Source organism: Protopterus annectens, chromosome 2.part2 (genome assembly GCF_019279795.1).
Source record: "Protopterus annectens isolate FY-2018-M chromosome 2.part2, PAN1.0, whole genome shotgun sequence".
Taxonomy (NCBI): Eukaryota; Metazoa; Chordata; order Ceratodontiformes; family Protopteridae; genus Protopterus; species Protopterus annectens.
In genome coordinates this window covers 873,156,735-873,173,785 of record NC_056730.1, presented here as the reverse complement: position 1 = coordinate 873,173,785, position 17,051 = coordinate 873,156,735, and the positions used below count along the sequence as shown (strand labels likewise).

Here is a 17,051-nt window from a genome sequence, read left to right as displayed (position 1 = left end):
GCAAGTGTGTGTGTGTATATATACAAGCAAGGGGCAAGTGTGTGTGTGTATATATACAAGCAAGGGGCAAGTGTGTGTGTGTATATACAAGCAAGGGGCAAGTGTGTGTGTGTGAATACAAGCAAGGGGCAAGTGTGTGTGTGGTGGGGAGAGTGAGCGAGTGCATGAGCGTGGTGAGATGTGACAGAGTGAGTGTGGTGGGGGGGTGAGCGAGAATAATTTTTGGATGTAATTTCTAAATTTTGTAAACTGTTTTTGTAGTCATATTGCTTAAATACAGGCAGAAGCACAGTAACAGCTGCAAAAACTAAGAGCATAAATTTGTGATAATGAGAAGTTATGTAACTACCATAACGTTCCATGTTAGTTGTCTTCTCTCGCCTTCTTTCTTACTTGATGGGGTTCGGTGCCGATCCTCGGCTCCGACTCGGCACTTGCTAAGCTCGAGAGTCACTTTTACCAGCTCGAGGCAGCCCCATATCCCATGATGCAAGGCGGTAAGTACCCAGATCTCGTTTGGTATCTATAGGGAACACCTAGCACAAAGCTTTCCAGAAGGAAAGAAAAGCAATTTGCCTAAAGGAAGGGCTAAAAGGGAGACCAGATAATTAGCTGGTGTCTTAAAGAAGCAACTTCCAGATAAGGGAGATAAGGTCTGTCCAGGCAAGGGGGCAGGAGGGAGGGTCGCAAGAAAGAAGGCAAGAGAAGACAACTAACATGGAGCGTTATGGTAGGTACATAACTTCTCAATGTTAAGTTGTCAATCTTGCCTTCATTCTTGCTTGATGGGACCGCGCTCCTAGCACCTTTATCCTGGGTGGCTCAATGGAACAGACTCTTGAGAACCGTAGAGCCAAAACTGGCTCTATCCCTGGAGGCCAAATCCAATTTGCAATGAGAAACAAAGGTATGAGGAGTGGCCCAAGTGGCTGCTGCACAAATAGTGTCTAAAGGGAGTCTAGCCTGAAAAGCTGTGGAAGTGGCCAAACTTCTGGTGGAATGCGCTTTTGGTTTTGAACACAGCTGTTTGCCCCTGAGCTGATAGATTTCAGAGATGGTGAAGAAAGCCATCTAGATAAGGTCACTTTGGAGACAGGAAGTCCTTTCCTATTTTCAGCTTAAGAAATAAAAAGCTGATCAGATTTCCTGAATAGTTTTGTTCTGTCCAAATAATATCCGAGTTGGCGGTGAACATCAAGATAATGTAATTTTTGTTCCGATCTGTTGGAGTAATTAGGGAAAAATACAGGGAGATCAATAGATTGGTTCAAATTAGCTTTCGAAGCAACCTTAGGTAAAAAAGATGGATTAGGTCTCAAGGAAACCCTGTCTTTGTGGAAGACCAAGTAAGGGGGATGAACAGAGAGAGCATAAAGTTCTGACACTCTCCTAGCTGAGGTAATAGCCACAAGGAAGAGAGTTTTCCATGAAAGAAACTTCAGGGAACAAGAAACAGCTGGCTCGAAGGGAGGAAGAATTAAGGATGTCAGCACTAGATTTAGGTCCCATTGAGGACGACTCCTGACAGGAGGTTTAAGGAGAAAAATTCCTTTTAGAAAAGCTTTACAGAACTTGTGGGACATAATGTTGTGATCTGCAAATCCAACATGAAAGTTCGAAATAGCAGCCAACTGAACTTTAATGGTGGAAGATGAAGAGCCAGAGTGAAAAATTTCCGCTAAGAAATCTAAAACTGCATGAACAGGGGCAGTAAAAGGATCTATATTTTTTGATTTTGCCCAACAAGAGAAGCATTTCCACTTGCTGGTATAAATCCTTCTGATAGAGGATTTAAGGGAAGCCACTATGATATCCCTAACCGGGTTAGAGATCATGGGAAGCCTGGCTAAGGAAGGAAGTGGAGCAACTAAGCAGTGAGGTTGAGAGAAGGGATAGACTGGTGCAGATGACCCAATTGGTGGATCAGAAGGTCTGGCACTGGGTCCAGATGCCATGGCTGCACCAATAGGTGACTATGGAGGAACGGAAACCAAATTTGTCAAGGCCAATAGGGAGCAATGAGAATCATTTTGGCTCTCAAAACGGTGGCTTTCTGGAGTAGTTGAGGAATCAACGGAAAGGGAGGAAAAGCATAAAGAAGTCCCTGGGGCCAATCCTGGGTAAGAGCGTCTCTGGGGGGATGGCCTGGTAGTGGGAAGAGAGAAAAGAAGTCTGGGCATTTGCTGTTTTGGGGAGTAGCAAAAGAGATCGCAACATGGGCGGCCCCATTCTAGAAAAATCTCCTCCACTATAGATTGTTTGAGAGACCACTCGTGGGGCATGAGAATAGCTCTGCTCAATCTGTCCGCCAAAAAGTTGGTTTTCCCAGGGATATGCGTTGCTACCAGAAACCGATGAGAGGAGATCGCCCATTGCCAAAGTCTGAGAGCTTCGACACAAGGGGTAGGACTTGGTTCCGCCCTGTTTGTTGATATACCATACTACAGACATGACTACAGACATGTAGTCTGTGTGAACTGCAATTGTTCCCAAGGGAAGAAAGTCGTTGAGGGCTTGCAACGTTAAAAGCACTGCTCTCATCTCTAGGACATTTAGGTGCAGGTGGTATTCGAACGGTTGCCACGTCCCATGAACCATCCTGTCCTGATAATGACCCCCCCACCCGAACAGGGAGGCGTCCATAGTGACTGGGGCTACCGGGGCCGGGGATACAAAAGGTCTGCCCTGATGAATCTGGGAAGAAGAAATCCACCAAGATAGGTGTTTTTTGCAAAGTTGTCACTAGGATTTGGTGATGCATGGGAAGTTGTTGGCAAGACCACTGGGTGAACAACATCCACTGAAGACGCATGTGGAAGCGGGCCAAGGGAAGAAGGGTAATGGCCGCTGCCATGAGGACCAACACTTTCAGGACCATTCTGGCTTGTACCTTTTTGCTGGCAAGGATGATCCGCATGTGACTTTGGATATCTGAGATTCTTTGGTCTGTGAGGGTTGCTGGCATCCTAACAGTGTTTAAATTTGCGCCTATGAAAGTAATAGACTGGCAGGGCAATAAGGAGGATTTTCCGTAGTTGATCGAAATTCCTAATTGTGTGCAGAGATTTAGGGTGTAATCTCTGGCTTGGAGAAGTTGATGCCTGGTGGTGGCTGAGAGGAGCCAGTCGTCGAGATACGGAAACACCTGGAATCCTTGGCGTCTCAGGTGAGCCGTGACCACTGCCATGCATTTGGTGAACACTCTGGGGGCTGTAGTGAGACCAAAGGGCAGGGCTCTGAATTGAAAATGACTGGGCCCCAGCCGAAAGCGGAGAAACCTTCTGGAGCGTCTGTGGATTTTTATATGATAGTACGCATCCTGAAGGTCTATTGAGCACATCCAGTTGTCTTTGCCCAGGAAGGGCAAAATAGATTGTAGTGTGACCATCCGAAATCTTGTCTTTTTTACAGACTTGAGTCTGCTGAGGTCCAATATTGGTCTCCAATCTCCCGTCTTTTTGGGAACCAAAAAGAACCTAGAGTAGATTCCGGGCTCTGAATGGTCTGTTGGAACTGGCTGAATGGCCCTTTTTTGTAGAAGCTTTGATACTTCTAATTTTGCTATTTCCCTTAGACCGGGTGGCACATCTGGAAGGGAATTTTTGTGAGTAAAGGACTTTCCTCGAAAGGAATTTTGTAACCCTCGGATAGGATAGACTGTACCCATCTGTCTTGTGAGAGGGAACGCCAGGCTTCTGGGTACAGCGATAGTCTTCCCCTGACTGTCTCCAAGGATGGACAGTCGGGCAACATCTCAGGGATGCTGGAAGGGCTTGTCAGAGAGAGGCTCTCTGCTTCCCTGGTTCTGTGGACCCCCTCTGCCTCTAGGGTGGCGTCTATTATTATTACCCCCTCTGCCTCTAGGGGTAAACTGACCACGTGTGTCTGGCGTGACTCCCTGGGATTTACGGAACCACATCTTTCCACCCTTCTGACCTTTGGGGTAAGGTCTAGAGGGGGTAGGACCCCTACGGCAGAAAGAGTCTCGCAGTCTTGCTCACACCTGGTCAATGTATCCTTCACTTGAGGGCCAAACAATGCTGACCCATCAAAGGGAGAATTCGTGAAGGACGCTTTAAAGGGATCTGCAAAATTAGAGCCGCATCCAGGCTTTACGTCTGAGAGCCACTCCTGTACCTGCGGCCCTACTCGCTCCATCTGCTGCATACGAAATCAGCCGCATGGAGGAGTTTGCTATGGAATTAAGGATTCCTAGCTGAGAAGCAATCTTTTCTTGAGCCCCTACAGCCGTAGGATCCTGCACTACTTCACCTAGTTCTTTAAGGATGTCCCTTTGGAGTCTAGTGAAGTGACAAATAGTTCAGCGAACGCATGGCAAAGGTCGCCGAGGAGAACATCCGCTTACCATACCTGTCCATGGTCCTAGAATCTTTGTTAGGATGGACTGGTACGGAAGGATCTGCATGTTCCTTCTTAGTGGCGGCAGCCACCACCATGGCATCAACAGGGATACCTTTAGTGAGGAATGGCTTGTCAGAAGGGGCTGTAATAAATTTAGACGGCCTCCTAGGAACTGGCTCTACAGAATCAGGAGCAGTCCAAGCCTTTCGAGCAACAACCTGCATAAGGGGGTCGAAAGGTGGAGACACCCAGGAGGTGGAGGGCCGAGAACCAAACGCCTCTAGGTATACAGACTCATCCTCGGAGGGATTTATGGTGGGCCAATTTCCCCTCTGTTTTAGGAGTTCCAGGATGTCTGAAAAGGATACATCCTCAGAGGGGGATCTTGGGGATCCCTCAGACTCATCCAAGTCGGTATCTGAAGTGATAGACTCAGGGGAGTCCAGGTGTGTCCTCTTGCGCGGAGGATCTCCTGACTGGTCAGGAGAATCCTCGGAAGAGGGGGTTCTTCCCAGTGGGGAAATCTGAGGCGGTGGATCTCTAGGTCCAGGAGCAAGAGAGTGGGAAGAGATATCGACAGGTGCAGTAGAGGGAGGAGCTAAGGGAATAGACTGCTGACTGAGCCTGGTGGCCAGCACAATCTCCATCACCTCGAAGGCCCCCCTCCCAGGGAGACCCGAGAGAACCCGTTCCGAAGAAACTGGGACTCCCGGGCCCACCGAAAAGGAAGGCTCCGAGGCAGATGTCGGAGCCGAGCTCACCAAGGCTGAAGCTCCAAGGGGAAGAGCGGGGTCGGACAAGGGTCCAATACCCCTCACCCCCTCGGAGGAGACCAGGGAAGCCCGATCACCGAATCCCTCCAAGGAAGGTCTCGAAGAGGAGATAAGAGTAGATGCTGAAGGTGGGGTATCTGCCCCTCAGCCATAGCCGTAACTACTCCCGTAGACTCCAGCTCCAAACTCTGATGTATAGTTGAAGGAGGAACTTGGAGGGGGTGTGGACTAATAGTAGTCTGTTGAGACTGACTATGAAGCATCTGGGCCAGCGCCTGTGATTTTAATAATCTGCTTACCACCCTCTCTAAATCATGGTCAGATAACCTAGATGATCGGCTCAGATGGCTCCGTTCCGAAAGAGGTGAGGTCGGAGCCGACAGAATCTGTTCCAGAGAGGGGGACCTGGACCTCTTCCTCGAAGGAACCATCGAAGCCGACAAACCCACTGATCCAGTCGGAGCTGATAACTTTTCGGCTCCGAGAGATGACTTAGATGATCTAGATGCCTCGGCTCCAGCCGGAGCCGAGGCAGGTATCGAAATAGTGGTGTCAGAGCTGGTCGGCGCCAACACTGAAGCCTGGGCCACATGGTGGTCGGAGCCAGTCGGAACATACACCAAAGTGACCTTAGTAGTATCGGCACAGATAGCCCATCGGTGCCGAGGATTTAGTTAAGGTAGGATCGGCTCCAGCCGGAGCCGATCTCGACTCCGACAAAGTCGGAGCCAAGGCCGAAGGCTTAGGTACAGAAGCCTGGGCCTTAGTCTTGGAAGGCTTTCCCGGAGCAGATTTGGCCGGGGAGCCTTCCGGTTTAAGGAGTCCCCTTAAAATGAACTTGTTTCTCCTTTTCTGCAGGACTCTCTGGCTAAAAGAGTGACATATTGCACAGGGGTCCTGCAGGTGGAGAGGTCCCAGGCAGTATAAGCAAGAAGTGTGACAGTCTGTCAGACATCTTCCGACAGCACGAGTCACACTTCTTAAAGCCCGAGACCCTCTGCTCTTTGGACATAGTGGATACAGAAGTACACACACAGTCCCAATCAGACAATTAAAATAAGCAATAAAACCTCACACACCCTAACAGGGGGGGGGGGGGGAATGGGTGGGAAGAAGGCCTGACTAAAAAAAATTAAGGAGGAGGAATAAATTCAGTCAAAAAGGGGCTAATTAACTAAAAATGAAAGATTTCTAAGAAAAAGTAGTTATTGTTTAAAAAGGGGCTAAAAGTAGTTTAAACACTTACCAGGAGCTGGTAAAAGGAGGACCTCATCAGCGAAGCGGCAAACGAGATCTGGGTACTTACTGCCTTGCATCATGGGATATGGGGCTGCCTCGAGCTGGTAAGTGACTCTCTAGCTTAGCAAGTGCCTCGGCTCCGAACCCCATCAAGCAAGAATGAAGGCGAGATTGACAACTTAACATCCATGCGTATACATTAATTGCATGTTTTTACAAAAGAAGCAGATGTCTGTCAATTAATCGACAACACTAAATCATATTACAAGTATGCAATACCGTAAATTTTAAAATTATGACTTAAAAAAGCATGTGGTGCTGTCATGCAAGTCTGAAATATTTAATCTTTATAGTGCATCATTTGTTAGCTATTTAACCAAACGGGAAGGAAAAATAAGTGGGAGTTTGATGCTTTGCAAAACGGTGATTATTCCCAGTACTATGTAGCTTGGTTCTAAATTTGACAGGAGTGCAACAAAAAAAAAGTGTCCCACTGTACAGAGGGAAAGGCTGACAAGAAAACAGTACATTACTCTGGTCACCTGCTGTGAGCGGTCAATCACATACAGATAATGGGTCAAATTACCGCTAGGGAAGGTAGGTGTGAAGTGGGAGGGGAGATGCCTTGAAGAACTAGATTTCAGCCTTTACAAAAGAAAGCAAGTTAGCATTTCTAAGAAGCAAGAGCAATAAAATGCACTTTTCAGTTCTGTTGCATTTGCACTGCTTGTGTTTGAAGTAGTCATTGAAAAAGGTTAACATTTTAATCAAAAGTACGGGACTTTAAGACAGCAGTTAATGCCTGTTAAGTCAATGAAGTGACAGCAGCTTAAGGGAAAACGTGGCAGATCTGATGCAATTTTTTGGAGACAAACAATGCATTCTGGGATACTTAGAGGCAGAGTAAACAGTCTGAATTATTTCAAAATGCCAGCCCCCATGTGGTCAGAGTCAGAAATTACATATAAAAATATCTAAAAAGCTCTAAATAGTCCCAGAGTGCTGTTAAAATGTAGGAAATGCCAAACCATGATGAAATAAAAAAAAAAAAAAAACACATTTGAGTAGGAGGATGCGGTTATCCTTTATTACAGATGGATCCCTACTACTTACTACGTTAGTTCAACACACTGACCGTTCCAGTTCTTTGTTGGTGGACACAGAGCACCGCTGTGAAAGCTGTCCTGCATCGGACCACCTACAATTCGTCTGTAGAAAAACAGTCTTTTTCCAGACTGACTTCAGCCTGATCACCTGCTTGTCTTCTGCATAAAATTACGGTACTTTCACAGTTATAACATGGATGCAAGTACAGACAGTTTGCCCACATATTGTATATATAAATTTACATGGTTCAACCTTCTGTTAGACATAAAATGTTTGATGTTTAGACATTAGATAACAGTTGTGTTTGTTGTTGTGTCTTTTGGCTTTCTCCCAGTTAGGGGTCGCCACAGTGGAACTCCGGTCCACCAACGATTGGCAGTAGATTTTTACGTGCAGAGTTGCCAGCCCTGACAACCTTCAACGAAGGTACGCCCATTCACACATGTCTCCACACATGACGCTTTAGCTGAGAATCGAACAGGACAGCGTCTTACTGTGAGGCGACAACACTACCGCAGCACCACCACATACATAAAATATACACCAATTCATAAAAGACTCCATTTAGAAGAACAGACTCAGCATAGCATTCAGAATTTACATGACATTTCTGGTTTAACGTAACAATCAGCTAGAGCCCAACAACATTTACTAAGGGCACAAACTGCAGAGGTTATCTGACAAGAGACAGTTAAAAGCCCAGCAAGGTTTACATTGGGCAGGGTTCAGCAGAAATGACAGTTATTTCTCATGCTGATATATCTCAATAGTCTTGTTTATTACAGACTCTGCCTCAGTGGCAAAACAAAAAAAAAAAGTTTTGGTCGGGCAAAATGTTATGATAAAGCAATTCTGTCAGACAGCTAATGACATTCTGCAAAATGCAGCTTTAAAATCAGTTTCTGCCTGACAGACAGATACAGACTCCAGAGATTAAACCAGAGTGCTAGACAGTTTTAAAAGTACGCAGTACAGCAGATGCACATAGGAAATGTACAAAAACAGCTTGTAGACTACATGGTGAAAGGAAAGGGATGCACTACATGGTCTGATATAAAACCAAACATAGGGGGAACACGAGCAGCTTTTTGCTCCACCAGGGTTAAAGACAGATACCTGTTTTTCTGAACTTTGTGCAATACCTGTAAGAAAATAGGTCACATTAAACAAAATTGTCCATATTACAAAAAATGAAAGAAAAGTCAAACACAAAAGAGTATCTATGCAGATAATAGTGCTTTTTCAAACCCAAACATAGGGAAAGAAATCAAGATAAAGAAAATACATTAAGGGACAAATCAGTCACAGGAACAAACACAGAGTGATACATAAAAAATAAAGTATACCTTAAAATACCAGATCATGGCAGGCAATACGCATTAAAGCAATAAATTAACAAAATACAGGTTATCAGATGGCAGCAAAAGTACAGGGATCTTTTAAAGCAATAAAAATACTTTACTGGTTTAATAAGCCAGGACAAATTCAGAATACACAGACATACAGATACAATGTAAAGGTATAGTAAATACATTTACAGTAGTGCAAATGGTATATGCAAAACTAAACAATGCAATTAAATGTTCGGTATGCAAGTCCACATCTACATCTAGAAATGGAGTAACATTTAATGCAGTATATATGACAAATCCCTAAATGACAATAGGTTCTATAGTAATGAGAGTCACCCCCCCCCCCACATTAAAAATACAGTACGTCTCCAAAGGCAGCTTATGCATACAGCAAACAGGATCAATATTGATAAAAACTGACTGTAATGTCACAGTTTCAAAAGAATGTATTACATAAACTATAACAGCAAAGTGTCAAACACAACTAGTACAGCAAAAACATCATTAGTCAAACTGGAGTAACTGCCATCCGGCTAAAAATACACAGCAATACATACAGGTAGTAAAGTGCAAAGTCATTACAAATTGCATTTTTCAGCTAATAAAAATCCAAGCAAAAGCAGCAAACCATGTTGGTTCATAAAAATCAGTGCAAGTTAACAGTAAAACAATATCAGTACAGTAACGGTCTTAAAAGTTTAAATTTGTTTCTATAATAGCAATCTATGAACAAGACAAAGCAATCAGTTGCAAAGAAAAAATGGGAAGAGATACTCAAATATAATAAATCATGAAAAACAGGGACATCATAATCAGATACTTAATTTCAATATTTTGGACATGCAAAATTTGTTTGCAAAGGCACGTGATAAGTAAAATTGTTGGGTTTTTAGCCAAATTCCTTACAGAGGGAAAAATGCCATTATATGCAGTCCCTGTAGAGGTTACACATACACGTTTTTACGTTTAAAAAAATCTTATAAAAGTAGAGTTGTAAATCAGCCATAAAAAACATTTACAGTTGATAAAAATAGGAAAAGGGATACTGTTTTCAAAAGAACTATGGTCATGTAAAAACGCTTGAGTATAAAATAAAAACAGCATGGGAGTTAACACAATACTTCTTTTAAGGAAGACATGAAAGAGAAGAAATTCTGTTACAGAGTATGTAGTTCCAATAATGAAAATTACTCGCACATTACCAGAGGACATGGTAAAAAAAATCACCAGGAAAAGAGGGAGGTTCATGATAAAAAAATAGGGAAAGATTTTAAAACAGCTGGACATAGGAAATGGTGTTATTTCAGAAGCTGAATTTTCTCACTGGTATGGTTCCACTAAGGCAATATGGAAAGTTACAAAGTTGATAGCAAATGCAACTTATGGAGGTATCTCAGATATAACAGAGCAAATGTGTTATAAAACTGTCAAACAAGTAATTGTTAACAATGAAGAAAGGCTATTAAGTACACAGGATCACATTTTCCTGTAAATTGCTTTTTTTTTTTTTAAATAAACTAACATAAAAAGGCACAGTAGCGATGCAGGCAGTAAACACAGCACTAACCGAAATGCAGGAAACTGAAGCTGAAAAAATTGCTGCTTCATAAACTTTAAAATTCAGATTTATTGTGAGTCAGGAGACGTGGTAAGCGCTTTCACCTGTATAGGCTTCTTCAGACCAAAAGAAACCCCCTCTTGTACACCCTTACATGGCAAAAAAGGCACCAAAAACAAAACAAACCATTAAAGGCACAGTACAACTATCATGGTGCATAAAGTGCTTACTCTAAAATACATTAACCATAGTAAAATAAAAACACCTATACCACTCATAAAACATGAACACAGATGCATAAAAACAAACTGCAAACAATCATACTAATTGCACAACACTAGCAATAAATCCTTTCATAAAGATGCTCTCATAATATATGTAAAAAGCACAGTCATACATATCACTTCATCTGGACTTCAGGAAAGGTGTCAATGGTACTTTCTCATTCAGTCCAAGAAAAACATCTGCTCTAAGTCTAACAATCCATTTAGATTCAATACTCTCAGTTCTACCCCTCACATCACAAGACATGTTTGGACAGAGCACTGACAGTGGAATGAATCCTGATCTGATAGAGATGTTCCCTTATTCTGTCCCTCAGCCTCCTGTCAGTCTTGCCTACATAAAATCTCTATCAGATCAGGATTCATTCCACTGTCAATGCTCTGTCCAAGCATGTCTTATCCAATGATTCCACAAATCTTTTTCGTTTTAAAGTATTAGATCTTACACACACTAGTTTTGGGGAGGGGGATGTGAGGGGTAGAACTGAGAGTATTGAATCTCAATGGATTACTTAGAGCAGATGTTTTTCCTGGACTGAATGAGAAAGTACCATTGACACCTTTCCTGAAGTCCAGGAGATTGAAGTGATATGTATGACTGTGCTTTTTACATATATTATGAGAGCACATTTATGAGAGGATTTATTGTTAGTGTTGTGCAATTAGTATGAATTTTTGCAGATTTTTGTTTTTATGCATCTCTATTCATGTTTTATGAGTGGTATAGGTGTTTATTTTACTATGGTTAATGTATTTTAGAGTAAGCACTTTATGTTATGCACCATGATAGCTGTATTGTGCCTTTAATGGTTTATTTGTTTTTGGCGCCTTTTTTGCCATACAAGGGTGTACAAGGGGGGGGGGGATTCTTTTGGTCTGAAGAAGCCTATCCAGGTGAAAGTGCTTACCACGTCTCCTGTTTGTATCACAATAAATCCAAATTTTAAAGTTTATGAAGCAGCAGTTTTTTTCAGCTTTGTTTCCTGCATTTCGGTTAGTGCTGTGTTTACTGCCTGCATCGCTACTGTGCCTTTTATGTTAGTTTATGTGCTTGGACTGTTTGGCACAGGTAGCGTTAATCCTGTGGAGAGTGATATTTCTTGGACTTGCTTTTTTTAAATATTCGTTTCCCAAAGCAATAATGAAATTATGCAATGCAAAAGAAATATGCTTGTTTCTAATACAAGGTTTAGCAAGGGTTAACATGACAAGATTTTGAAATGCTTGTGTGCAACTGCAAGACTGAACTTGTTTAAGGAAGCATAAAAATAGATCAGTAATAATGGCTATGTGTCTATGGTGGGGTACTACAACTTCCGCATTAATTGCTCTTATCGTCATTATAAGATTTGTGTTAATAAAAGTATTAACCAAGTAACAGTTGTTGGTAATGTAACATTCTTTAAAGAAATAGCATTAAATGCAAGGGGTTCGTATGTTGCAACAGACCAAGGAATTCAAAAATACTAAAGATCATACTCTGTTGTAAATTGCCTTACAATTTTCATGGGTCTTAAATAAAAAAAAGTGGGAATGTCTACTTTTGGACATTTTCTTCAGTGACATTTCTTCAGAAAAGAAAGATACATTTCTTCAAAAAATATTTGCACAAACAGCAAAGCACTTCTCTTTAGATCAGTGGTGGCGAACCTTATAGGTTTGGCGTGCCAAAAATGTGGAAAATGCCTAACTTGACTCTGCTTGCGTGTCACCCCCCCCCAAACAAAAGAATTAAACTAAACAGCATGGCTCTCAATACATCAGGCATAAAGCTCAACAGAATCAGGGAGAAATCTAGAAATAAGAGACATGGACAGTTTTAAACTACTAGTACTATTAGACAGAACAAAAAAATGAACACGAATTAATACATTTTCTGAAGTAAAAAAAGCCTATAAATCTAATTATTGCCATTAAGTGTAAAAAGTTGCCAGTTTTAGCAGGGATTAAGGGCGAGTTCAGAAGAATGTAAAACAGCACACTCCTAGAAATGCAGCTACTTGCCCTTTGCAGAAGTGTAACCACGAAAGGAAAACAATGTCAGCAATGTCCTTTTGCAGACCATCGTAAACCAAAATAGTCTTTGAGGGCAATAACTTCGTTACCTCTGCAGTAGTGTTGTTAAACTGGCTCTTGGCACAAAATAATTCAATGCACTTCACAAATGCAGTTTCTTTGGTAACTCTGGTGTTGGAACGCTGGTGTCACCCAAAATGTCATGGAGTGTCACCTCTGACACTAGTGTCATAGGTTCACCATCACTGCTTTAGATGGTAGGGCAGATTCATGTGTGCTGGAAAAGGTATGACAACTTCTAAAAGTTCCCACTGTTATAAAGCTCTACCAGAATGCATGCTTTTTTTGGGGGGGGACAAAAATAATGAAAAACAGTTTGCTTTAGGAGCTCACACTGGAAAATACGGACTACTCTGCACAAATTTAGTGCAAATTTCCCCTCTCTCTAAAAGATCATAGGCAGACGCATAAAAATACAACTACTACATTCTGTCTCCACCTTTTTTAAATAGCTTGACTTTCTATAGTCCTATATTTGATTGAAATAGGAATTTTGGTTGCTGTAGTCTTTTTTTACCACAGTACATATTTCTGTTTTACAATTTCAAACCTGTGTACTCTGATATTATTGAATTTAGATCTCAAGGACAACCTGAATTCTCTTGGTAGTAACAAGCACAAACTTCAGACTGTTCCTTAACCCAGGTACACTGACTGCACTTTTGCATTTAATTGCTACAACACACCAAAAAACAGACTATATTAATCTAAAAGAACGCAGTTTAAAACTGCCACACCAGTCTCACCAAATTCACAAAAGCTACTTTCAAAGGGTGGCATGTCAGTCAATTCACATAAAAAAAAGGTTATAACGTACACATAATTTTCACTATTAATGTTATGTTAATCCATGTATAGGAAACCAAAAGGGAGGAACAGTGGCAGTAATATGGTACGCTGCAAAAGTACACTGAAAGCAGGCACACAAACCAATGTATGTGGTACTTGAATACAGAGACCATACCTTTAACCGCCTCCGACGATACTGTGTCCACCTTCAGAGACATCAGTAGTGTTTGAACCTACCACGTCAGCTACCTGAAGGATTTAAAGTAGCTAAAGTGCATATGCAGCTACTGCCTTCTGGCAACAAAAGCACCCCCCCTGGTCTGTATGGAATGATATGACTGCTGAAGTATTGCTGCTTACATACCAGAAAAACCAGGGAAAAAAATTACATTCAATAGAGACGCTCTTGAGGGTATGACATACGGTCAGTGACCAAGACTGATAAAGGAATTCCATTTCAAATCATGGACACAGTAGCACAATCTATGCCGTAATAAAGGCTGAACTGAAAAAATACTATTTTAAAATCCAGCTAGCAGTAATGCAAGTTCTGTATGGTAGCAAGATGTTGACTGAACTCTTGCATTCTTAAGCATAGTCAAAGACAGCTGTGGTAAAGTTAGGCAAGTAAAATCTGACAATACTGGAAGGAGTTGAAAAGATCTTCTATTCTCAAAATCCATCCAAGCCTTTTCTTTTTTTCTTAATGCCAAAGTAAGGCCCTCTTCGAGATTCAGTCACTCAAAATGCACCCATGAAGGGGTGCAGAGTGCCATTTCCCATGCCTATAGCATTCCTCAAACTTCTGCATATTCTGACCCATTAACACAAAGTACACCAACATAAAACACTACAGTTTACACAACCTCATTTCTCTGTAAACAAATCCAGCAGCTACCATCATCTCTCACTACTACTTACGCAGCATAAAAGCCACATTAACAGTGGCCAGCACATGCAAACTGGATTGGCCCACACACACATTCAGCATACCCATTTAAAACCAAGTGTTTCAAAGAGAGGAGTAACAGCTTCTGAAAGTTTCCAAAGCTCATCAGACACTCTGCAATGACTTTACTGTTTGCCCTTTTTGACACCACATTCACTAGCTGCAAAGTGAATGGGCAACACAAGGGCATATTAAAGCCCTAAAAGCACATGCATTCAGACGACCCAAGATCACTACTGCAGCACAATACCTTTCATCTCTATCCCCTTTAAGCAATGTTCTGAATGATTAAGCTATGCAGTACTTGCACTGTGATCAGAATAAAACTGCACTACACAAGACTTGCAGCAGAACGGAATGTATCCATCCAGCGTTTGGCAGTTTACATTCATGCGTTCTTCTTAGGGGAACATTCAACACCAACTAACAAGCAGTCAAGAAAGGCAAAGACATTGGTCACTCTACATTCAATACTTTTGACAAGACCAAAGAGTTCAATAAAGGTTAAAAAAAACCTGTCAGTTTTTTTCTGCTACTGCATTTAACACTTCTGCATTTCAAGCTTACAAAAGTGCAACCTACAAAAAATAAATCAGACCATTCAAAATGATTTAACAGCAGTAGCAACCCCAGCAAGGTACATGACTCAGCACTACACACAAAAACACAGTACGCAAATCAGGCACAGTTGAGTGGAGTGTGGGATAGTATTAAGTAAACTAAAATGTCTTGCTGGAAGAGTACAAAGAATAATGGCAAAAGGACTTTGAGATGGAGACAGCTACCAATGGAGTACCATAGGAATCAGTACTAAGGTGACCCCCCCATCCATGTTAGAATAATGGGCACCATTTTCTGCCATCACCAACACATAAATCAAGGCTTGAAATACAAAAAGTACTGAAATCACCAGAAAAACATGGCAATGTCAAATTACTTACCTAAATCCTTAACCACAATGCAGAATACTGCAAAGGATAAATAAAGGCTAGTGCCCGACAAAACATGTTAGGCCTACGACCTTTACTTATGTATGTGGTGTCAAATCACTGCTTGAACAGTTTTAAAACTAACATTTATAACAAAATCCAAGTGGCAAGAGCAAAACAAAGCAGATGTCCCAAAGTAGCATATAAATATCCTCGATACTTCAGTAGTCCACAGTATATGAATGAATAACCAGTACTGCAACTAGTTCAGTATAAAGAATATATAATTTATTTTTCACAAACAGGTTAGCGCTTTCACCAGATGGCTTCATCAGACCTACAAAAACATTTCACTCATCAGTTTAAATACAAAAAATGGCGGGAAAAGCAGCCAGTCTTAAAATGAAAGAATCAATTGTCATTTCCAACCCGTATAAAATCAACTCAACTGTTCAAATATATACAATAAAACAATAATCAATAAAAACATTCATATGTATATATATATATATATATATATCTAATATTTAATGCACTAAAAACATAAATCATACTCAATCCATAGATAAAAATATCTAAAATGTATATGCATGTCTGAAAAATATATACATACATATAAACATAGATATACATCTCAATAAAAGGTAAAAAAACAAATATTCATGTTACAAAATAAAATGAAACCTGTCATATGTATATATTTTTGTCACTATGGATGTCCAGTCTTTATTTACAGTGATTCCTAACCTGGAAGGGATAGGGATGGTAGATAGTTATTTAAAGAGAATGTCAGACATAGATGGCATTGAAATAGATTTGTTAATGACTTTTTTGGAAGTCATATTGGAATCTAATGTTTTTTTGTTTTAATAATAGAATTTTCCTACAGAGGGATGGCGTGGCTATGGGCACTTCTTGTGCCAATAGCTACGCCAACCTCTTTATGGCAGAATGGGAATACAGGTATATGTTTCAGATGACCAATTACAACAGTTTTGTCCCATTTTATAGACGGTTTGTAGATGACCTGTTCCTTTTATGGACAGGTACATCTGATGAATTGGATGAGTTTGTTAGTGAGGTGAATTCTGTTACTAGATATCTTAAGTTTACTGTTGATTGGTCTTCTGATTCCTTTTCTTGACATTTAAGTAGAGAAGTTGGGAAATGGTATGATTAATACAGGATTATATAGAAAGTCCTGTCATAAGAATACAACTACATAGTATGCATCCTGGATATGTATATAATATTGTCAGAGGACAGGCCGTGCGTATCTCTAGATATAATCCGATAGATTTGAACTTTAGGAAAGGATTAGATGATTTACATCAGAGGTTAGGAGCACGGAATTATTATAATAGAGATTTGATCAATGGGATGCTAGATATTAATGAGTTGAGATCTAATGTAGCAGCTCCTTATTTCTCTACTAGGACACATGACTATGATCTTCTGGAAGACAGAAAGCCTAGAGGGGGAATGGAGTCTAATAATGTAATTTTCCCAATTTTCTATACTAAAGATGTAGGAATTATAAAAGATGTAATTAAGACACATTGGCATATTTTATCAGTGGATCCGATTATAAAAGAAGTGATAGGGGTTACACCTAAATTTGTCTATAAGAATA

At 41.1% G+C, this 17,051-nt stretch overlaps 1 long non-coding RNA gene and 1 other non-coding gene across 2 annotated transcripts in view; both read right to left on the bottom strand.

The window, feature by feature from the left end:
- Positions 1-17,051, bottom strand: part of LOC122795831 — a 197,129-nt gene that overhangs the window by 61,072 nt on the left and 119,006 nt on the right. The gene's annotated exons all lie outside the window — the stretch shown is intronic.
- On the bottom strand, positions 14,546-14,678 carry LOC122796099. The gene has a single exon (XR_006363932.1). It is a non-coding gene; the product is annotated as a small nucleolar RNA SNORA13 (small nucleolar RNA).